This window comes from Athene noctua, chromosome 6 (assembly GCF_965140245.1).
Source record: "Athene noctua chromosome 6, bAthNoc1.hap1.1, whole genome shotgun sequence".
Classification (NCBI taxonomy): domain Eukaryota; kingdom Metazoa; phylum Chordata; class Aves; order Strigiformes; family Strigidae; genus Athene; species Athene noctua.
Window position 1 is genome coordinate 13,027,594 of NC_134042.1, and position 23,262 is coordinate 13,050,855.

Genomic DNA, 23,262 nt, shown 5'->3' on the forward strand with positions numbered 1-23,262 from the left:
ACGTAGCCTAACCCCGAGCGGGGGGGCGGGCCCATCGCCGCAGCTGGCACCTCTGGCAACCTATCCTGGCACGCTGCTCCGACCGCTTTAGCCAATCAGCGGCGGCAGAAAAAGAGTGGGGGCGCCAAGGCCCCGGCGTGAATAAAACACCCGGGACCCGTGGGCGGAGAGAGTGGGGAAGAGGGCGTGGTCGGGGCTGTGATGAGCAGCTCCTCGCAGCAATCCAAAGGCCGGAGGACGGGGCGGGTGGCCAATGGGCCGGCCGGGATGGGCGTGGCGGGCGGCGGAGCGGTGGCGGGGGGGCGGGGGGGAGCGGCGGCGGCGCTGCTCCTCGGTGGCGACGGGCGGCTGAGGCGCCGGAGGGAGGAGGCTGCGGGCAGCAGGTGAGCGCGGCCGGTCCGGTCCGCGGCGCCGGCTAGGGCCTCTGCCGCCGCAGGCCGGGGCCGGGGCCGTGGGCGGGTGTGGCGGGGGCGTGCGAGCCCCGCGGGGTGCGGGGGGTGTCTGGGCGCCCCGCGGGAGGGGGGGGTGTGCGCCGGAGGCGGGGGAAGCCCGCGGGGGGCGGTGAGGGGCGAGGGGGGGTGACCCGGGAAAGTGCGTGCGGGGGCCGGGGGAGGGGGGGGCGCCCTGCTGTCCCCGCCCCGGGGGGGGGAGTGGGGTGGGCCCCGGCGCGATCCCCTGGGTGGGGTGGGGCGGGGGCCCGGCGCAGGTGGAGCCCACGGGGGCGAAGGCCCTGCGGGGAGCGCGGAGCCGCCGGCCCGGGGGAGGGAGCGACCGACCCCCGGGGCGCTGCCGCTTCCTGGTCTCCCTCTCCTGGGGCTGCCCGTGCCCGCGGTCCCTCCTAGGCCTTGAATCCCGGCCAGGTTTCCGTCAGAGGGTCCCCCCGGCGCGGCCGCTCCCGGGCCGGCTGTCGCCGTGCGCGGCGCTTTGTATCGCCTCCCGCCCCTGTGCGCGGCCGCGGGAGCGGGCGGGGGGCTCCGGGAAGTTGGGGCTTTCCCCGGCCCCGCCGCCTCGGCTCGGCCGGGGCTGGGGCGCCGGGAAGTTTGGGAGGCGTCGGGACGAGGTTCCGAGGCGGCGGCGCTGCCGACCCGGTCTCGCCGCGGGAGTTGGAGGGGCAGGGGCCGCCGTAAGCAGCGAAACTCGTCTCTTGCCACCCGGTTCGTGGCTTCGCCGGTCCCTTTCTGCCTGTGCCACAGCCCGGCGGGCCGCACAAAGGAGCGGCCGGCCGGGTTCGGCTCGTCCAGCGACGCGCAGGAGGGATGGACGAGCAACAGCGTGCGAGGCGGAGGGCTGCTGGGCGCCCGGGCCAGCATCCCTGCCCTCCATTTCCAGTACATAATGAAGGGTTAAAACGCAGCTTCTGTTTGGAATGCGCTTAACTCCTTTTATTGCACTCACTGAGATGAACAGTCCTCAAGAATGAAACGATGCATCCCTCAGAGAAGAGTTAATGTCTTGCAGCAGCTCCGGTCTGCAACTCCTCGGTCCAGTAGATTTATGTAACCTAGTCATTAATGGTTTATGGAATGATAAGGGAGCTTTTGGGTTGTTTTCTGTGTGCTACAGTTTTCATGGTTGTTGTCAACGTTTCTTGATTCAGCTGTCCGGAGTAGGAGCTACTTGTAACTGTTAACAATGTCTGATTGTACCGTTTAAGGGGTTTTGTTTTGCTTTGCTTTGTTGTTTTGTATTTTTGATCTTCCTGCCTCTTCAGATAGGCTCCCGAATGAGGAGAGTGGTAAAATGGAAGGCACAGTCATTCTGTTTGGCTACAATATTACTCTAGGTACGGCTTGTAGCAAAAAGTGTAAATATTTAAATGGATTTCTGACTCATCAGTTCTATTTGACTTATTGATCTATGGCTGAAACAGTCTTTATGATTATGCAGGAGTTAATAGTTACCATAGAGAAACAGTATTGTTTTTCTGCTCATCAGTGTGTGTTTTCCATTTCTTCATCTCTTGGCAATTCTCTGTGGAAATGCTGCTTGTTTTCCCTTAGCACAAATCTTATGGAAGAAATAAAAAAATAATGCAAGCAAAGTCCAAACCAATGAATTGGAGATGTGTTCATCCTTGCCTGTGATTCTTAAACTCTTTTGACAGCCTGAGTTATCCTACAGTAAACTCTCTTTAATCTGTAATTGAATAAGGTGGTGGTTTTAAGCCTCAGTGAAAACTCTGATTTACACAACTCTAAACATAACACATCAAAGAAATTTTCCTGAACTATACATATGAAATGCAATTCAAATCAGCCATTTAAATCCTTATTAGCAGAAAATGTTTTTTTTCAGCCTGGGAATGACTTTCCTGCCTTTATTACTTGTCTTAAATGTGTGGAAACTGAAGGTGCATGTAAACTAGACAGAGTAGACAAGTTTATCTTCTCACCCTGGAGCTGTGAAACCCTCTGATTTTGTATTAGTAGCTGACAGCATTAAGCATTTAGGAAGGAAAAAAAAAACAACCAACAAGCCACGCTGGCCTCATAAAACTCGCAAGACTTCCAAGTATTGGAAGTTTGATATAGCTGCTTGGTGTTAGAAGGATCTGTAAGTACTTTACTTTCCTACCATAATGAGCATGGTGGGATAAAAACCTTCTGAAATGACAGTGAAAATCCTTGCAAAATTGCTTGCCTCCCCAGGAATAGGGGCTATCAGGAAAACATATTGTTGTAGATTTTTTATTGTGTGTTTGTAAGAGCTTGTTACAGCACCATACAGGATTCTTGAATTCTACCTATAGCTGTTTTTATTCCACTAATATTGGTGGAGCTGCATGACATTGGAAAAAAACCTTAAATTGCCCTAATGCTATAGAAATTAAATCTTCTGCACTCTAGAAAAGATGTTTTACAGAATCTCTTGGGTAAGAGATTCTCATGGCAGCCTAAGCTAGTGTAATTCCTGATTTTGGAGTCCTGTCCTGCTTACTGCACTCACCTGACACGCTGCTGACCTTGTTCCTTTTTTTGGGGGGTGAGGAGTCAAAGTTTATATTCTTATTTATTTTGCCATCTTATCAGGCAAGGTTAGTTTAGACTAATGTGAGATCACGGCCTTAGTTTTGCTTTTGGAGTTTGTTGATCAGTGAACATCTATTAAAATGATAGATTACTTGTTCAGTACAGGGATCTCAATTTTAATAAGTGACATCAGAGCACATTGCCCTTTCTTTTTCTACAGAATACCAAGCATAAACTCCATCAAGCTGAGACTTAACACGTTCTCTACAGTCATGTTATTGCATTACCATTAGAGCAGCTTTGATTTCTCTGGCGATGCTTTCGCCAAAAGGAGCTATTTTTCTCTGTTAGTCCTTTGCTGATCCAGCTGAAAACGGTGATACAGAAAAATGTTGAGCTTCAGTTGGATCAACTGCCTGAACTGGCTGACTTCATGGCTATGCAAATGTTATTGCTCGCAGAGGAGGAGGAGGAGGCTGTGACCACTCTTTTCTGAAGCAGCTCTATTTTAGTTTTGCCTAAGCTTGTCAAGAAACTTGGCAGCTTAAACTGGGGCTGTGGTGGTCCTGCTTCCTTGACTGTGCATCTTCCTATGCTGGCAAGTAAGCCTTTGTGGCAGTGAGTTAAGCAAAGTCAGGGAGTTAATCAGGCTGGTAATGAATTGCTTTTTTGTTTTGTTGGATTTTGGCTGGATTGTGTTTCTGAACTGGCTTAGTGTCCAGGTCAGGGGTGGGAGTGGGACTTCCTGTTGAAGTGAATGAGATAGAGGGTGGGAGATGGAGACATAGTAGCTTTGACTTAAATTTCCTTGAGCTTTTCTGGAACTGTACCTTTCCATCAACACAACCTAGGTTAACAAAGTCCTATAGCAAGCTGTTCTAAGCTGTCTTGGCTGATAAAACCTCAAATAAATTGGAGAATGTTTTTCCATTTTTCTCAGCTGGCACATTGATGTGGGTGGTAACAGCGGCAAGCAGAGGATGAGGAGCTAGGAATGGACTAAGTGCAGTAACCTCAGACTGACACAGCTGTGTCTAGAAGAGGATTTGTTCTCATCTTAATTGTGGGATCTGTCAAATACCCTTTTTGAACTGATGTTCTTTACAGTGTATAGCTAAGGCAGATGTTGCATCAGATAGAAGAAACTTTCATAACAAGCAAGATCAGGAAGATTATTGTGCTGTGCAGGAGGCAGTGGGGTTTTTTTCTTTTCATTTTTATTGTCCGAGACTTGCAAGCATTAGTAGGCTGCCATCAGTCTAGAACTATAAATGGCATTATGTCATGTGTAGCTGCAGTTACACATTCATCCAGAATTCTTTTAAGTATGTTGTAGGAGATACCTCTCTGAAAACTTGAATTGCTTTGTTCAGCGTTTGTCCTTACAGAGTATAATTCTTTGTGGAGTCCTGGTGTTCTGTAGTTATCAGATGTGATGGCTCAAAGATGTTTCTGGATAGTAATTTATGTATCTTCGGTTTCTGCTGAGTTGTGACTGAAAGTGTGTCAGGACAAATGATTTGTGTGTGAGAAATGGGCTGAAAGAGGAATATGGATGCCAAAATGTAAAGGTGCTCTTGAGGAAACTGTGAAGCTATTAATTTTAGAGTTTGGGGTCAGAAACAAGCTCTTGGCTGCTTTGAGTGCTGAATCTGTAGGATTTTTGAGATTTTGCTGGTGGGTTTTGATACTGAAGCCAGAACGAAAGTTACTAGCCTTCTAAGTGAAATAATGGTTTCAGTTACAGTGTATTAAGACTTGGAATAAACTGTTTTGAATTTTTTCTGATTACCTTTCCTTTTCTAGGAAACAGCAATCTTGACCTTCCTGCTGAATTGGATTGTAAGTGGTAGTCTTTAGGTATACCCAGAGAGTTTATTAAGGTAGGTATGTACTTGGTCACTGGCCTGGACTTCTTCACAGCCATGTATCCAGGAGCTACAAGTACTGCTGAGGCTATTAAGAACACACATACACCTGGTGCACTTGGCCACAACCATTCTTGCTGTATGCTAACTGTTCTTAATCTGGATGTGACCACTTCTAATCAGTTTATTTTTCTGGGGAAAAACCCCAAACATCAAGGGTCAATCTTTCCTTCAACTTTTAATGTTGTTTAAACTTGATAAACACAGTTCAGGCCTGTGTTGAGGCTCCACTCCCAGCAGTGAACTGATTTTAGACTGTTGAAGAAACTCATTTCCATAATCCACCAGGACTAGGGATACCTTATGTTTCCCAAGACTATGCAGTTTCCTGATGGCAGTTACATGCTCAGTGGTGCCCAAACTCTCCTAGTTACTCAGTTTGCCTTGCAAGTAAATGCTTAGTGGCTGTTAAATGCTTGTGTCTTTAGTTAGCTGATATCTTTGTGTGTTGACTTAAGATTCTGAGTGAGGATAGTCTGCTTTCAAAGGCATTAATTCATCAACTGCTGAAGTAAAAATCTATGGAGACATGGGAATTTGTTCCCAGTATGGAGGAGTGACACAAATAGAAACTTGCTTCACAATTGATTTAGGCCAGGTCTAGTAACTTTTGTTTAGTAACTAATGGTAAAAGTGTTGGACTTGTGGTTTTGCTTTGTATGCAGAGTAGGAGGGAAAAGCACGTATGTTTCTTTCTTCTAAATGTGTTTAACAGTAATCTTCTGATTTTGTTCGTGGATTTTTTTTCTGGAACTTGGTAGCACTAGACCAGTTTGTGAAGCAAATAGCTAAATACTGTCGTTCTATGAAACTTAATTGCTGGCTTGGCTTTTTGCTCTAATATTTGTTTTTTACTCAAAGTAATTAACAAATTTCTGTGGAAAATAGTCAGTGGGTACTTTTTCCGATAAAAAGATAGTTGATACTTATTTGATTTGTGCAGGTCTCTAACTGCAGGGCTACAGAGCTATGTAGGCTACTCTGGGGGTTGTGGCTGTCTTATGTCTTGGCAGTGGGATAGATGAATTTTGCAGCCTTTTCCCCCACTTTACTAATATGTCTTTGTAAAGTATATGTATTTTTTTAAGGCTGACTGTTTTATTTTTAAAGTCTGCTTAACGTGATCTTTCTGCTGACTATTTTTCATTTACAAGAATGAGACGTGATGCTGTTTCTAAAAAGCCTGCAAGGCTTAATCTGGTATAAGAAGCCCAAGAAAGCATTTACTTGTCATTAAGATGGTACTAGTCAAGGTTTAGTGCTTTGTGCTGCACCAGGGTTCCTGTGTGGATTCTTCCCTGTAGTCTTGATCAATGCAGAGTCTGCGTTTATGTTGAGTCATGGCCTTTCAGGTTGAAACGTCTATCACCTGTGTGTCAAATCCCCTAACCCAGTCTGAGGATACCATGGAAGAGAATTAGTCTCTGGTTTAAGGTCTTATGTAGACCAGGTTTTATAGGGTTCAGTGGTTGTGATATTGGTTTTGCTCTTTGTATGTTAGCAGATATTTGCTCATATAGTGGCTTTTGGGGGTTTCTTTCCTTCCCCCCTCCCCAGTGAATTATCAGTAGTCTAGTTAGTAGTTACAACTAATCGTGCACTCTCTTGTATTAACAGCCCTTGAACATGATCAGAAGTCAGTTTAGTATTAAGTGTTCAATTTTGCTTGTGTCTATAAATTTTGATGTTTCTGCATAGGTTACAGTGTCTACGTGAAAAGCATCTCTTATGTAATGTGCTCTTTCTTTAACTGCATTTGCACGGGGTGGCTTTGAAAGAGTGTCATGACATTTCTATACATACTTGTTTACACCTTTGGAGTGCTTGCTCTTTTTTTAATGACATGAATTTGTTTTTTGGAGGCAATTTGTTAGTTTAAAGCACCTCTCATCTGTACCATGCATGGATTTTCCTATGTAAAGTAGCCTGTAAAAAGCCACTCTTTGAGGAACTAGGCAACCCTGTGTATTTCTCTTAGCTTGGTAGCAGAAAGCCAGCCGTTCATGAGGGAATGAAGGATGGCCATTCAGCTAGCCTGTATCTTTTTGCCAGGATATTTACTGAAAGCTTCTATAAAATAGTTGTTTTTATAACAGCTTTTTCATTGTTGATTATATATATATATATATATATTTTAATCTATGTCTTGGATTTACTGTATGCAGCTGGCAAATAGAAGAGAGCCACTGAATGCTTTGTTGAACTCTCTGGGTGTGTTTTGGGTAGGTGCATCATGCTAATACTGATTATGGATTGTTTATAATTTAAATGTCTGTAATAGTGTTATGTGGCTTTTTTTTCCTTTGGGTTTTATTTTGTCTGGGCAAATTCTGACCTGCTAGCTTAGATGGTCTAGAGACTCCTCCACCAGTCTGTAATGAATGGGATGATAACTAAGTTAAGTCATTTCTGTGCTGCCCCCAGGAATAGCACAGTGGTACATCAAGATAACTTTTAGGTTTTCTCTTAGCCTTTTACCAGCCTGGCTACTTTGTCTTGGATTTTCATAAGGAGTACTCAAAGTCTGTGTGCGTTATCTTCCAAATAAGGTCACTGGTATTTTTTCCTTAATACTGCAATACAAATGTTCATAATTGTTCAAAGGCGTTAAATGAAAGCTTGTAACAGCCAAAATAGATTTCTTTGCTGCCTAGCCAGGTAGGGTACACCCCTTTAAAGAGGTGTATGTGTAGTACTATCAGAAAGTTTTCCTTATTTTTAGAAGTACAGAATTTGTGCCTCAGTTTCATGTCCATTACCTCATATTTCAGACATGGTACTGTAACTTCAATTTTACTGTCAGTTGTAGTCAGTTACTCTCTGTGTAATTAACTCTTGCTTTTGACATAATTTACTTTGTGTGCAAGCGTTTGTTCTCAAGCTAGTCATATCTATATAGTGTTTATTATCTTGCCTATGCACAGATCAGGTACGTAACTGGGACTTAAAGTCAACGTGGTTTGTCTGTCTACAGTATTTGTTGGCTTTAAGCTAAGGACTCAATTCTGCAAATCTTAGAGTAAACAATATTCATCGTTCAAGTGAAAAAAAAAAATTGTCTTTAACAGTTACTAATTTGACAGCTGTTAAAATGCTATTCCAGTACTGTAGATTTAGTTCGTCCTTTCTTCTAAGACAGGCAGTTCTGAGGTAGAAATACAGATGCACCAAATACAGCGAGGTCCTGTGAACTGTGGAAGTGTTATTCTTGTTTTGAAAATCCTAAGGATGATTGAGAAGTTGATCAAAATAATTATTTTTGAGGAAATCCAGGATGAAAATCTATCTGAGTCTGTCTTAATTTCCTTATTTCTCAATTTCCTGTCTTAATTTCCTAATAACATACTGCAGTGCTATGCTGTGAAGGAGTATGGTCATTTGGTTGGAAAAAAGCATTTTCTACATAATGGTTTGCCTTCTTCTGTTGGATGTTGTCTCACCCACAGGAATCTGGTTGACTTGGTAGTTTATTACTCTTTCATCTTCTACATTTCAGAAAAAAAATAATTAGGTATTCAGAGGTAAGAAACCTTGGAAATCTGATATGTCCTGGAATTGTCTCAGATGCTGAATCGTGCCTTATCTCGTCTTGCCTGATGACAGCTAAGCCTCTTGTAGTTCTGAATTGCAGTTTAGCATCCCAGGAGTGTTTGATTGTACATTCCTTTCTTGACTTGAATACATGATAAAAACGATTTATTTTTTCCAGGTTTGTTTTCAACAGGATCTGTTCCCTGTTTCCACTTCTGTAAGCACTAGCAGTGGAGCTTTGGGTGGGGGAAAAAGAGCAGAGGGGCTGTGCTGTTGCTAAAAGGAAATGACATGGATCCGGTGCGTACAGCTAATGAAACTGTGACTCAGTATATTTTGGAAGTGGTCCTGCCTACCTTCCTTGCCCTCCAAAGGTCCCAGCTGAGGTGAAGATTATGCATTCGGGAGCTCTCTCCCTGAAGTTTCTTCTAGATGCATAAGTGATCTCTGTATGGGAGAGAGGCCACCAATAATGTGGTACAGGTAATGATGGCTCTATGCCTCTTCAGTAGAGAGGCATCTGTAGCTCTGGTTATGTTAGCAGCTGACTACTGATTGTCTTGCCATAGGATGTAGGTTTCAGAGATGAGAGCGCATCCCACATCCATCAGTGATGGTAGATCTCTTGAGTACTACCACAGTGTCTTGCTGTCTGCTTCTAGTAGATGGCATGATGTTATCTGAACCAGCTGGGTTCTTCCCATTGCCTTAGCTCTTGCTCTCCATATAGTGTATCATAATCCAGTGGCCAGGTTTAGTTCTGTCCCCTTGCATAACAGCCATAGAAGCAGGAGTTTCTGCAAGTAAAGGCTGTGCAGCCCTCTAACCACAAGTAAATAGTAGTAATTGAATGGATGTCTTCCTTTTTACAATATTAGATCAAGTGGGAAATGGAACCAATTGGTGTGGGTAAAATGCAGGCAAATACTAAAATGACTAATAAGGTGATTGTGAAGATACAGTTTATCTTGCTAATGACAGTGTTCCTTTAGGGGGGAAAAAAAAAAGTAGTCTCAAAATCATCCTTCTTTCAGACCTTTAACAAAGAAGGGAAAACTTCATTTCTTTTCTGGATCTAGGCTATGGGGTTGGGTTTTTTGTTCCCCTTCACATATTCTCTCTGGCTCCAGTTACATCTAAAAACTGCAAACATGCTTACTCCAGGCTTCTTAATGTGGCTTTTATGTAAATGATTGCTTATTGTTCGGTTTACTGCTTCAGTGTTTGGTATAGGTAAATTCCGCATGAGCTTCCTTTCTGCTTTCAAAGACAGTCTTTCGGCTTTCTAATGTGCACCTTTCTTCTGTGAGACATATCACATGTATAAAAACTGATTAGTTGCAACTATGTTTGCCTTTATCTTCATGAAATAGCTAATGATTTGTTGCCTCATCTGTTTGAGATGGCATTACCTCCGGTCTAGTTCTGTGCAGAGATACTAGATCGATCTACTGTGAATTGCTGTCCCAGTTTCTTCAGTGGAAAGGGACTGGCATCTCCCAGTCTTGCGTCATATCACCCCAAAATCCTGAGGACTTGTGTTCTATGGTAGGTGTAAAATGGCCATAGCTGTAGTATTTTGAATTTCAAGTTAGAATTAATTCCATCTTCCAGGACTTTGCTTTCTGATATACTTTGTGGCATTTGTGGATGTCACCAGCATTTAACGACTGAATTACCATGTGGTGCAGCATTTAGAAGGCATCTATGGCTGGCAGGACTCTAAGCAATACTGGCTTAAAGCTGCAGGCCTATTTCCTGGGCCATTCTGTTTTCAGAACGCGGGGAACGGTGCCAGTGCAAAATACAAAATAGGCTGGGAATTGCTTCTATCCACAGCTATTTACATGGAACTGTGTATAGGCCTTCGACTCAGGACTTAATAGCTCTAAAGGTCTAAGCAAAGTAGCTTCTTGAATTCTGGTGTTAGCTCTTGCTTCTTTTAGACACATCAGAATTACTGAAGACAATTATTAGTTTAGGGAAGTAGCAAGGATGGTCTTGTTTTTTTGTTTAGTTTTTTCTCAGAAACACCACATTAAGTGTTTTCATCTTTTAAAAAACAAATAGTCGCCATGTCAGGTGTCATTAATGAGTACTTATTTAACTTCAGTAGGCTGTTTAAAAAAATAATTAAAAAAGTAATGTTCCCCTGGTAATCCTGGTATGGAGTGTATGGGCATTAATCTCATTTATGCTTAGGTGCTAAAGCAAGCTGTGTTGCTGTGTTAAATTAGACATACCATAATTCTCCATGTACTTCGGGGACTTCATTATCTGCTCTTTTAAGTTTGAAACTGGGTTGCGCACGTTCCTGGGTTTTAATGCTAATTCTTTCCTTTCACGCAGTTTAGAAGTTGTTTTTATTTTCCTGAAGATGGGAGTTCATGTCCCCATACCCTTTTCACAAGTCTTTAGTCCCAGTAACATTTGTAAAGGACTTAACCAAGAGAACTGTCATTAATATGTATTATTTTCTTACAGTTATAATTTCCTAATGGGGTTGGGATCATTTAAGTTCAGACGCTTGGAAAATGTGTGAGGTGGTTACTGTTCAGACTGTAACATATTTCATTACTCTGTCTTGTCCAGAGCAAAATTAGGGAAGTTCTTCACATCCATTTTAGGTTTTTATGACTCATCTTTTTGGGAATAGAAATACCACTTACGGTTTATCTGAAAGGCGATCAGAATACTTCAACGTGCTTAGAAGTCTTTATTTTGTAGTAAGTCTGTATCATTGTGTAGTGATCTTCAAGCAGGTAGCAGAATGTTTCCTTAACTGCAATTAATGGAACATCTGAGTATCAGAAATTCAGGTTAACAGGAAGGGAGAGAGGCAGGACAGTATCAGATTGTATAATTCTGTGTTACATCAGTGAAATAACTCCAATGTGTAGGACTCATTCAAAATAGAATTCTTATGGTACACAGAAACAATGTTGAAGAAAATTGCAAATTCTTTGCTTATTTTGCAAAATAAAATGTTCCATGGTGTGGCACAGGTTTGTTGAAGAGGAAACTGGTTCATGTATTCTCTCTCTTTCCCCCCCCCCCCCCCCCCCCCCCCCCCCCGTTATTTTTCTTAACCTTCTCCCATAGAAACTTCAAAGTGAAAGGTGCAGTTCTTTAGTGAAAGACAAACTTATAAAATCTGCCTTAATTTTTATTTTGTTCTGCAGATCTATTTGCTAATAGGTTATCTGGGGTTAAATCCAGAAGACTTAAATTTTGCAACATTAACCTTTAGGTTCTTGGCATGCCAGACTCGGGGTTGTGAATCATGTTTTGGTTCTCCTGTGTGGTGTATGGTAGAAAGTTAGGAATGTGAGAATCTCATTGAAAAGAAAGCGTGTTTACTGCTCGGTGTGGCAAATAAAACTGAGATGAGACTTGAGTCCTCTTACTTTCTAGGGTTAAGGTGCTTCACTCAAAGCTGCAAGATGGTTATAACCCTTTGGATTTATAGTCGTAAGCCTCTTCTGAAGTTTAAAGCATTTCTGTGGTTCATTGGTCATTCCTTCTAAAATACCACTGAAGGAGGTGGTAGATGAGCCTCTAGGCAGTGTTATGACATGCAGAGAAACAGCTGAGGGTGTGAGCTGTAAGCTCAAAAATGTATTTCCCAAGCAAGTCCTTTCACTAACAAGTATTTTTGATCCTGGAAATGACTCTGTTGAGGATGTCTGAGCATGGCCCTGCCTATCTCCTGAATTCTGAACCTGACTGCTGCCACTGGAAGAAGTGATCTCATTGCCCATTGTGTGCTTCTGCTGTGTCTTTTCTGTTTGACTCTTTTGTAAATCATAACCATTTGATGAAACCAGCAAAAAAATTGAGTATTTTCTGCTGCTGTGATGAGCTGAATTGTCTCCAAGTGGTCTGGCAAATGCTAGTGTAAGGGAGAAAGGGAACTAAGGGGGCAACGGGCTGTCGGGTTGGTACAACCACCTACTGCAACCTGGTTTTAAACCTGAAGGGATCATAGTTTACATCAGATTAGGTTCTCTAGTACAGGGAATAGAGAAGATAATTTGCTAGTTAAACCTAGCTTGGATTTCCATGTGGAAGTGTCATGCTGATGATTTTTGAGATGATAGGAGAGCAAAAAAGTTGTTTGTGTGTTGGGGGGGGAAGTTGCACAAAGTAGTAAACAAAAAGGACTTGCACTTGAAAAAGTACAGCATTTCAACTTTTTATGATGCGGAAGTGTCATCACTTTGAAGATGTTCCTCATTCCGAAAGAAGTAGTAAAAGATGCACAGGACTGGAGAGATGGGCCAAGGGTGAGCATGGCCTTCAAAGCCAGTTGTCAGGGCCCCCTTCTGAAGGAGGAGAGGATGGTGAAAAGTTGTGGTGACTTATTTGGGGACTGTGGAGTGCTGCTTTTTTTTTTTTTTGGTCTCCGGTGTACAGATGCAACACTCTTACTTGATATGTGTGTGGTTTTCCTTTGAAGGAGGGCTACTTGTTCAAATGGTTGGTAAGTTGGTGTTAGGTGGGTAGTGGTGGGGAAGTACCGGCTTTGAGGAGATCTGTCAGATGCCTGAGGTGTGTAGCCATGACTAGAAGGGACAAGTGCAGGGCTTGCATGAGAATGGGTGCGTTGGAGAACTCGCTTAAGCAAAGCTTGAGCAATGGCAAACTTCAGGCTGTGAGAGGAAGGAGGTTATTGCTCATGGGTCCTTAATGTCTGTTTCCATCTCACCCCATTGCTGACTGCTCTTCCCTCTGCCTCTCAGGGGAGGGAAGACGAACCTCTTGCCTGCCTAGTCTGCCTAGAAAACCTTGTTCATTTCAGGAGCTGGCTCTTACAGAGAGCTCTGAGCATTGATTTTTTTTTTTTTTTTTTTTTTTTTGAGACAGATGCTCTAATGAAAATAAGCATTTGTATGTTAGTTTCTGAAATGTCTTCATTTAATCGGCTCCTGCTTTCAGAAAGGCTGCATCAAACAGCAGAATTTGTATCTCTGTGCTTGAAACCCTGAGGCACCAGGGAGTGGAGGTGCAGCCACTTGCCCTAACTGTTCAGTACAATCTGTAGAAGTCTGTATTTCACTTGTTAAAGATGTGGAACCATCGATTCACTGTATCTAACCTGCTACAGGCTATAGCTGTGACATGGTCACTCAGTGTTCTGTGTTACTGAAGCATCAAGTCAGTACCTTTGATGTTAATGACCTTTCTAGCAAAATGGTGTAGCAGTACCAGGTACCCACACCTGGACTGGTAATATTTGTAGCTGATTATTGGGCTGTTAGTCCCCAGATGAGGTCTGCCAAGAGTACAGAATTTCTGTGGAAAAAAAAAAAGCTTCTGCAAGGAAGTGTAATGTATAGCTGAGCTCAATTAAGTTTAAAAACTCATCACATAGTTATTAGTGAGGCAAACGCCTTGTCTTTATGGAAGAGCTAAAGAATTTTAGCCACGAAAGAAATGCTGTATGATTGTAGACTCAGTAAACTTTATTTGGGTAGGAGGAAGTGTTTAATTTCAGTCTGCTCCAGCCAACTTTTCTGTAATACTCTGTAATTCTAAATGCCAAGTAATCGCTGTTTTTAAAAGTTATTTTGAAGTAAACTTGAATGTTACATATAACTTGGGAGAAGAAACTGAATATTAAGTACACTTTGATCCGTTTTCCTGGTAAAGATGCCTGCTGTGTTTATTCAGCTAGACTTTAGTACTTTATCCTTAACATTTCTATGGAATTTTCTGACTCTGTTAACAGTTTGCACTTTTTTTTTTATTTAAAGAGTGGTGATTGAGCATTGCTGTGTGCAAGTCTGACTTTAAACAGGCAGTAAACAGCAGAATTTGAAACATGTGGTTTTCCAGTTTGTTTAGTTCTGTGATGAGGACAGCTGATCTAGAAAAATCTTAATAGGATTATGTATGCTTTGATTTTATTAAAAGGACTCTGGTTTTACCCAAAACTTCCCAACATAACTGTTGTAGGTTCAGTTTTATTTTGCAGAACTGTGTGTGCCATTATAAAGTCCAGGTGCTTTTGCCATTTAAACACTGTAATCTGTTCCTACTCTTTGCTTTAAAAGCCTCTACATTTGTTAGTAATTCACTGATAGGATGTTATTTGGGCCTGAGTAGTAGCAGGAATGGTTAATTTTGATAAATTAGAGTGTGTATTTTTCTTCCTACCCCCTTCATTCTGGTGTGTGACACCCAATGGACAGCTTATTTGCTGTGGTACAGCTGTGATTTGGCTCTCTCTGCCAAATGGAGTTGTCAGGTCTCCTGTATGTTAATGCTGTAAAGGTGATCCGATAAGCTGTATGTGTGTGTTGGATAAATCTTATTTTTATGCCTAAAGTAGTAAGGGGTTATTCATATAATGTTGTTTTTAAAAATGGGTGTTTTGGTGTTTCTATAAAAGCTCTACCAGTTGTTATAGTAACTTATAAATCTCTATCTATAGACAGGCATTCACCTTTTAAAATTTAATTCCTTGGTGCTTTCATCTTTGCGAAATAGCACAACCCCTGTAGCCATGTACAAGCTGATAGGTGTCGGAGTGGGCTGCCTGAAAGGGAAGTGAGACATGTGCTTGGGCATGGAGATGGTCCTACAGATACACCTTACAAAGATAGCTGCAGAGAAGTCTGAGCCTGAGGAAACTAAATAATGGATGCCTTTGAGCACTGTTTAATACAAAGGAGGCGTTAGGGTAATAAAAGCGATTGATAATCCAAGTTACTTGGTGACATCCTCCCTTCTGAAATGATTACCTATGTAGCTCACTTAATTTTTCTTAAATTATAGCGAGACTGAATTGCCTTCGGTGAGTTGCCTTCAGTCCCGCTGCATTTATCCAACTTGTTTAATTCTGAGAGCAGTTACTTCAGATTCTGACTTTGCAACTGTTCTGATGGACTTCTCTTAGAGCAAGATCTTTGCTACGAATGTGAACAGGTTTGTTTCAAAGTTAAGAGTTTAACAGAAATTGAACTAGGAAAAAGGCTGAGAGTCTTCAAAGTGGGAATGCGTATTAGTGGAAACATTGTGTGAGACTTTTGGAGAGCAGTTTTTGTTTGATTCTGAAGTAGTCTGGATGAAGTTCATCTTTTTAAAGTTGATATTGAAAGTTTTTTTCTCTTCTACTTGTTTCTTGATCATGAGTAAAATTAATTTTCTTCTTCTCAAAGAAAGCTTCCCATTATTCTTCAAGTGGGAAAGCTTAAAAGCTTAAAACTTAGAAAACTTGAAAGGGCAGATCTTATCCTGGATAGGCATATTTTCATACTGAGTAGATGAAACAACATTTCCTGCTTCTTTCTTAGTGAGGCATGCTTGCTCAGAACAGGCAAAGCTTAAGAGGAAGCTTTTACCTGGATATGGTTTCCAGCTCTTGTCCCTTTACATCAGGACCCTTCCTTTCGATCCCACCAAGTGCTTTCAGGAGGATTGCTGCCTGATGCTGCTGTAGGTCAAAGATCAGGTGCTCATTTCAGAGTGATTGCTGCTAACCTACAGGCTGTAGAGGCCTCTGACTAAATTGTGCAAATGAAGATGTTCCTGCGAAAGTGCTGGGGGACTCGACGCACGGTGATTTTTCCAGTGAAGTGGTTTGTTTTATTAGCACAGAGATAATGGTGTCTGCACCGAAGAAGTACTAGTAACATGAGCGAAGGAATGTGTTGCTTTTGCTTTAGAACTCTTGCTATTCAAGCTATGTTCTGCCTTGTGGCTCTTAGGTCCCACGCTAGGTTAACGTAAGCGATGACCCTGGAGGAGGCAAGTGTAAGACAAGCTTTTTCTTCCTCCCACGGTCTTATTTTAAGTTTGATTTTTTTTTTTTTTTTTTTTTTTTTTTTCCTTTTTCAGGGGTTAAAAAATACATCGGTTCCTGAAGACAAAAGGGTGTAGTCAAAAGACACTTCAAGGAGAAAAAAAATAATACAAGAAATTAAGTAATTAGAGGTTGTAAGTACACAGTGAAGACTATCTATTTAAATAGAGGTGACTTGCAAAGCTTGTGTGTTTTTTTTCTTTATGGATGCTGGAGCCGTAAGGTCTACCATGATTCTTTTAAAATCAGTTCTGGATATGAAAGTGAGGGAAGGATCTCGCTGTTGTGATAAGTCACAAGTCTAATTTCATTTTGCAATTAGTTCAGTCATGCCAACTGAAGTTTTTCAGGCCCATAAATTTATTAGTGTTCATGATTAATAATTAGAATTTGTGTTAAAATATATAGACTTAAACACCCAGAAATCCTGTGACTGGCTTTGAGAGTGAAGATCTATCCACTGAAGCAGACAACGTAATTCTTAGATGCTGGAAAAGCTGGAAAATAACAATGACTGAAAATGGGTAATGTTTTTCAACTAACAGAACTTAAAATATGAAGCCTTGTCTGTAGGAATCCTTCCTCTAGAGGCATTTTCAACCTGGTTGCTAAGAGAATCTTGGGTCAGTTGGTAGCAGTGGACATGGAAAAATGGCCATTTCCAGTTTCTCTCCTGAACCCCAACTCTACTGAGACTATGGTAGTATTAACCACAAGTGCCAATCGACAGTGCTCAAAGGGTATGTGGTAATTTTAAAATTCTAACTATAGGAGGCTGAATGCAAGCTGATACTCCCAAAAAAATGTGTTAGCATCACTGAAAAAGAGTTTGTTAACAGCTGGTAACATCAACTTTTAAGAAAAGGGCTTGCTTTTTTGAATGAGATTATTTTAGAGGTTATAATTTGTCTTAATACTGCTACCAGACAAACATGAAATCTCCATCTCTACATAAGCTTTGAATTAGTCTTCTGTACTATTCTTCATACAGCTTTCAGTCACAAAATAGAACTTAGAATAGAAATAACAACAGTAGTGAAAAGAATGTATATGTCTGGAAATAGGGTACTGAGCTGATACTGAAGCAGTTTGGTATTTGGTATTCTTGCATCTAGCACTGTTGGCAAAAAATTCTGCAGAAGGTAAATTTATCAGAATTTGAGTCTAAAACATGCAGACTTGCAATGGAGGATCTCCTTTCTTTTGGAGTAACTTGTGAAGACAGATTGTTCTTCACAGAACAATAATCTATAAAGGTGGCTGAGACATACTTCACTTCTAAGGTATGAAACTGTGTTTATTCATTTTCTCTTCTGTTGTAATCTTGAAGGCAGTTTAGGTGTTAAGGACAGAAAAGGCTGAATTTCTCACAGGTTTCCTTCTCTTTAAACTGGGCAGTCTTGAAAATGTGTATTCGAATGAAACAGGACTAAGATAAGGTCTAGTAATTGTTAATAACAATAAAAAGTACCAAGTTCCAGTTACAGGTGTTCACTTAAATCCAATTAAAGCAATCTTTTCTGCTTTTCTTCCTTAATTATCTTAATGAAGGCAGACATCAGTCACTTTGAAACTCTCAGTATAATGGTTCAGGTCTTTCAAAGGTTTGCTCTAATAACTGGGGGAGAATGTTGCCAAAGTCCAAAAGAAATTGTGAAATGCAGTTTATAGTAATTGGTGTAATGTGTTTTAAATTTATTCTGTGAAGTCTACCTAGTAGAGAAACTACTAGTATTAGGAAAAACTGTTGGTGTTAGTACAGTCACTAACTAGACAAGTGAAGACGGACTTAATTTATTATTTATCATTTGACTCCCAGTAGTTTATATAGGTCTACTGAAACAATTCCCTGCATTGGCAAAATTGCAGTTTACCTCTTCTCAATGCTTTGTGTTACAGTGCCTTAATTATAGTTAATAGTGAAGTTCCAAGTGAAACAGATTTTGTCAACATGGAAATATTGTAAAAAAACAGATTTATTTTTGTTTTTTGTACCCTATCAGGGATGTTGTTGATGCAGATGGAATTAAAAGCTCAAACTTGCAGGTTGTTGGTTATCCTCTGTACTTTCTGAAAAGATCAACTATAGGTTGCTGTTAGCTCAATCCTGATATGTTGAACTTTTTAGTGGCTGCTGTACTGTAAAGCCTTTTGGTTATATCGGAGGTAGCCAGCTGTTAGCTTAGGGTCCAAAATCCAGTCTTTAAACCAGAATTTTTTTTGTTTGTTTGTTTCTGATCCTTTGTAATGCCTAAGTATAGTCAATACTTGTTTCTGGTTTGGGATTTTTTTTGGATTGCTGAGTAATAAATGCATAGATGCAAAGTCAGGTCAGATCCTGCAAGGTCTGTTGGCTAGCGCTTGTTACTATGCACCCAAAGGAGCAGTGTTGTCAGGTCCCAGCTGGACTGAGGGAACAGTACAGCTGCTGCTCTCAAGCTCTTCGCAGAATTACAATTTCTACCAACAGCTGGTTCTGTACTGAGCAGACCTCTGTGCCACAGTACTGCTCTGGTCCTCTCTAGCTGCTGCACAGTGCTGGGTCTGTCTCTGAGATGCTGCCTTTTGTAGAGCTGCTCTGGCTGTGTCTTTTCACTGGGCTTCCCAGTCTGCATCTGCTTTATGCAGGGGTGAGGGGAAGTGAGAGGGGCTGCTCAGAGAGCTGTGCTGGCCCTGCATTTCCCAGGGTGATTCCAGGGCTGAGGAGTTGGCATAGGGCTAGTGCTGCACCCGGGCTGGCTTCCCTGAGAAAGGTGGAGGTTGTGAAGTAGCTCTGTAGCTCCTTGGCTTTATGAGCAGTAGACTTGGTCTGACTCTACTTAGGTGGGTCCCAGGCTTTGTTGCAGGGGACGGTATGTACACTATAGCTCAGCCTGCCTTTGTTCTAAATACTGAGAGTCTGTCTCTGTGTATTGATTCGGTCTGCAAACAGTGGGCTGTGCAGAAGTTGTCTACTCTTAGATAATGCAGCTGCCGTAACTTCTTTTTTTTTCCTCTCTGGAGAAAAAAAACCCAAGGAACTTTGCCTTGTCGTTTCTCCTCTAATACTTCTTTAACAGCAGAGCATAGCTCTATAAAGCTCAGTGGTGTGTACTGTGTATTTTAGCACATCTCCAATGAAATTGATCTGCTCCTAGTATACTCTGAGTAACTAAAACTTTAAAAAAACCCCAAACAACAGCAAAGACAAATGCTTACACTTTTAGTGAAGTGTGTCTTGGTCCAGGGTTTGAGTCACAAGCAAAGTTCTGTTTAAATGAAAGTTTTGTGGGATCCGGAGTACTATTCTGTTAAAATTTTACATAAGTGACCCCTTCCCTTATAGTTTGTGATTCAGGTTAGGGTACAGGTATTGAGCTAGCTGCATGTTTGCCCTTTGCCTGTACTGAGCACGCCCCAAGTGTTGGCCTTTGTGAAATTCCCTATCAAGCTAATAAGGTACAGAGTTTCCTTTTTGTCTGAGGTAAGGGCTCTGATACCTTATCGAGTATCTGGGCTTATCTAGGAGGTCTTCGTGTGTTTGGGCAGATGTCATTAATGAACTTAGCCAGCAGTAGTACTGAAATTTTTGTCTTGAAGACTGCTTCTTAAGAAGCGCTTAGAGGAAAAAATCAGACAATGTGTGTTAGCTTATATAAAGGCTTACCCAAATGGTCAGCTCATTTGGCCTAGAAGCATTAGGGACTGGGCACCTGGTGTCTCAGTCTGGGTCTCTCCTTGCTCGCGCCACTGCAGCAGTTCCCTTTTTTTTAAGGGGAAAAGGTGGCAGCTTTAAAATGCAACCAATCTCATCTCTGGCATGCAGACATCCACTCCTGTCTCCACATTTAATTTCTCAGTGTTTAGATAAGGCTTATGTCGAGTCTCTGTTTTCCTCATTTTCTTTCCTTTCCTAGGGGCACCGTCTTGAACTAAACCAATGTAGTCTAATTGCAGATCTTTTACTAGGTCAACTATTTTATAGTTAGAAATTAGATGCAACACAGTTTCTTTTGGTGACCATCTGTGGTAAAAGCCTAGACCTAAAGCAGCAAAGTCATGTTTTATTTGAACTATATCTTATGCTGTAAATCACACACGCTTTTTTTTTTTTTTTAAACTTCAAATGTTGGATTCTCCTTGTGTGCCTTGACAAATTATTCCAGTGGCTAAAAGTAAGCTACAAATATTAGTCTAGTATCACATGCCAGCTACTTGATCTAGCAGGAATAAAGCACAAGATGAAAAGAAATTTGAAGTCTTTGTCATTTAGATTATCATCTAGTTGTTGCTTAACTTTCTGTTACATATTTCAGAAGTTGATTAACCTGAATACAAGAGCTCAGTTTTCATGTATGTGTGGGAATGGGTTGAGGACCTGCTATTACAAAGCTTCTCCTAAAATATGGGTACCCAAACTGTAGGCAATACTTCAGTGATAAACATGAAGGAGACCTTGTTAGGTGGACTGTCAAGGGTGCTTCTCCTGCCCATACGTTCTGAGATCATTTCTTCTGTCTCTTACAGCATGAAGTATTCACCTAGCCCTCACTTCCTTACTGGCATAATCCAGGAGAGTCCCTACGATGAAAATTTAGTCTATATTCCTTTTTGTGTATATGTGATCTTGTGCTTGATTTGTCATAATCCATATTGAAACAAATTCGCTGTGAAAAGGAATCTGTTGCCATAACTAGTCCTTTGCTGTTTCCTCTGAATTTGTCAGTTTCTGATATTGGCAGATTTTACTTCTAAATATTGTTCTTCCCAGGCATAAGTACAGTACAAGCAGTATTAAGCCTAACACTCATCTCTGCTGGACACAAGTAGGAGGACCTTCTTTTCCTTTCCCTGATGGGCTCCTATTTACCTGTTAATCCAGTTAATTGATCTCAAAGGTAAACATTTAATCCATTTGAATTTAAGATTATGCAGTGAAATTTTATGGAGTTTAACACTGAAATCATGATAATAGAGGTTAGTTTGTGATTATGGCAATTCTTGTGACAGAATCTTGGAGCTTATGAGGAAATACTGAGATTGTATTTAATTCTTTATTTGCTAAATATTTATATTAGGGAGGTCTGAAGACTTCTGAGTAGAGAGAAAAGAAAGATTTCGTTACTGTATTACTATCTGATTAATTCTCAAATTAGTAATGTAAGAAACCATGCATTACGAATGAGCTTAGAAACACTTCCTTTATTTGCTGAAGAGCTAGTATGGCCATTGTAAGAGCTCCCAAGATGTGAAGCAAGCATTAGAATCTGTGGAGAGTTCATTCTAAAAGTATTTTGTTTTCTGAACATAATAGGATTTACAGTAGAAAAAGCAGGATGTAAAATCAAGTAATTCTGCAGTGTGGTTATGGCTGAATTGTGCAAGTGAAAACCTGTCCTTTCTTTTCTACCAGATATGAACTGATTTATATGTACTCCAAATAGTGTGTAGGATATGCTTCAAATTAATCTATTTTAAGTTGTTTAGATGAACTTCTCTTAAAGTGGCTCTTGGGAAGGTGGAGTTTAGTATTGCATTATGCTCATTTTTCCAAAGAAGTTGAAAAAAAAACTATTGTACTTCACTGTTCTTTAGTGCAAAATGTCCAAACTTTTGGAAATAAAGCCAGAAATAGCAAACCAGAGTCTTTAAAATAATATTTTGTCCCATACATCTGAAAGCAGTTTATGAAAAATGTTGTTAGAAACCTCAGATGGCACCCTTCAATTTAAAGGAATAGTAAAATGAGTCATTCTAAAAAAAAAAAAAAAAAAAGTCTATAGAGGTTTTTGTCCAGTAATAGGAAAAGGGATTGAATCTGGATATAAAATGCTGACCTTTATTGCATTTGCATTAGGCAGAATTATTAACATTGTATTGTAGAGGCTGTGGCACATTTTTGGCAAGCTGGTACATTCCTCCCTTTCTCTGTTGCTTCCTCCCACTCAAGAGCTTTTGTCTTTCTCCATCTGCTTTTTGAAGAGAGAATGTGGTATGCATAAAGACCTCTGAAACTGTAACTTGAGTTTGGATTTGACGTAAAGCTAAATTGTTACCATAAATTCAGACTGCAGAAATACGCAAAATGAAAAAGCTCTGTTTTCTTATTTAAATAAACCCAAATATAGTTAAACTGTAGAATCAGGCAGTAGGAAATAAACTGCCCAGACTTTTGTAACGCATACCTGGCAGAGCTGAGAAACATCAACTAAGTTAATCGTGCCTGTTCCACGTGTGTTTGTGTATCATCTTTCCTCTGTTGAGAGAAGGCTATTATGAAAGATGAGTGAGTTAAAAAAATAAAAGAATGAAACCAACACTTGTCATATCAACACAAGAAGTGTATGAGAATATGATGCAAACTACTGTCATGCTCTGTTTTTAGGAAATACGAACTAGGTCCGTGGTTTTACTCACAAATACTAGCCTTTATTGGATCCATTTGTGTGGAAGAACAGCAGAACCTTTAATTTGTTTGTTAGTATGGTAAGAACTTAAATTTTCATCATCAAACCTATTGGATGCCCCATGTAATGTAGGTGGAAATAGTTATGTGCCATGAGCTGATACTTTGGAGGATTCTTTTAAGCCTGTCATATGCAAAACCTCGCTAAGCAAAGTTCAAAGGTGGCTCCATGCACTGCACATACAGAAGATCTTTTATGAACAGCCTTGGAATGCTACATGTGTGGTTGTTTCTAAAACAGATAGTAACTCTTCCCTTCTACCTCTGTTTATATATAGACACAGATGAATTAAAAAGCTTTATTCATCTTCAGACCGTTTCTATTTATTTAATTTATTGAAATAAAAAAAGCTGGAAAAAAGTAAAGTACTCCTTGAAATGGATATTAAAGTAGTTTAGGACTAATTAAGCAAGCAAGTTTTTTTATAAAGCTAGTAATATTTTACTTTAAAGATATTTTCCTATGATGTTTTACATCTAAGGCTGAAGAATTATGTCCCTGTAATGAGAAGAGAGAAATGGAGGGGGGTGGGGGGGGAATCTGACTTTTCATAGCCAAGAATATCTAAAAATGGGGCATAA

The 23,262-nt window shown here is 40.9% G+C and overlaps 1 protein-coding gene across 1 annotated transcript in view; it reads left to right on the forward strand.

Annotated features, from left to right (window-relative positions):
• Positions 1 to 288: 288 nt before the first annotated feature.
• The window catches only part of NUMB (NUMB endocytic adaptor protein), a 93,843-nt gene continuing 70,869 nt past the window's right edge, over positions 289 to 23,262 (forward strand). Inside the window, exon 1 of the mRNA XM_074909163.1 lies at positions 289 to 383. The gene's annotated coding sequence lies outside the window, so the exon portion shown is untranslated. The remainder of the gene's footprint in view (positions 384 to 23,262) is intronic.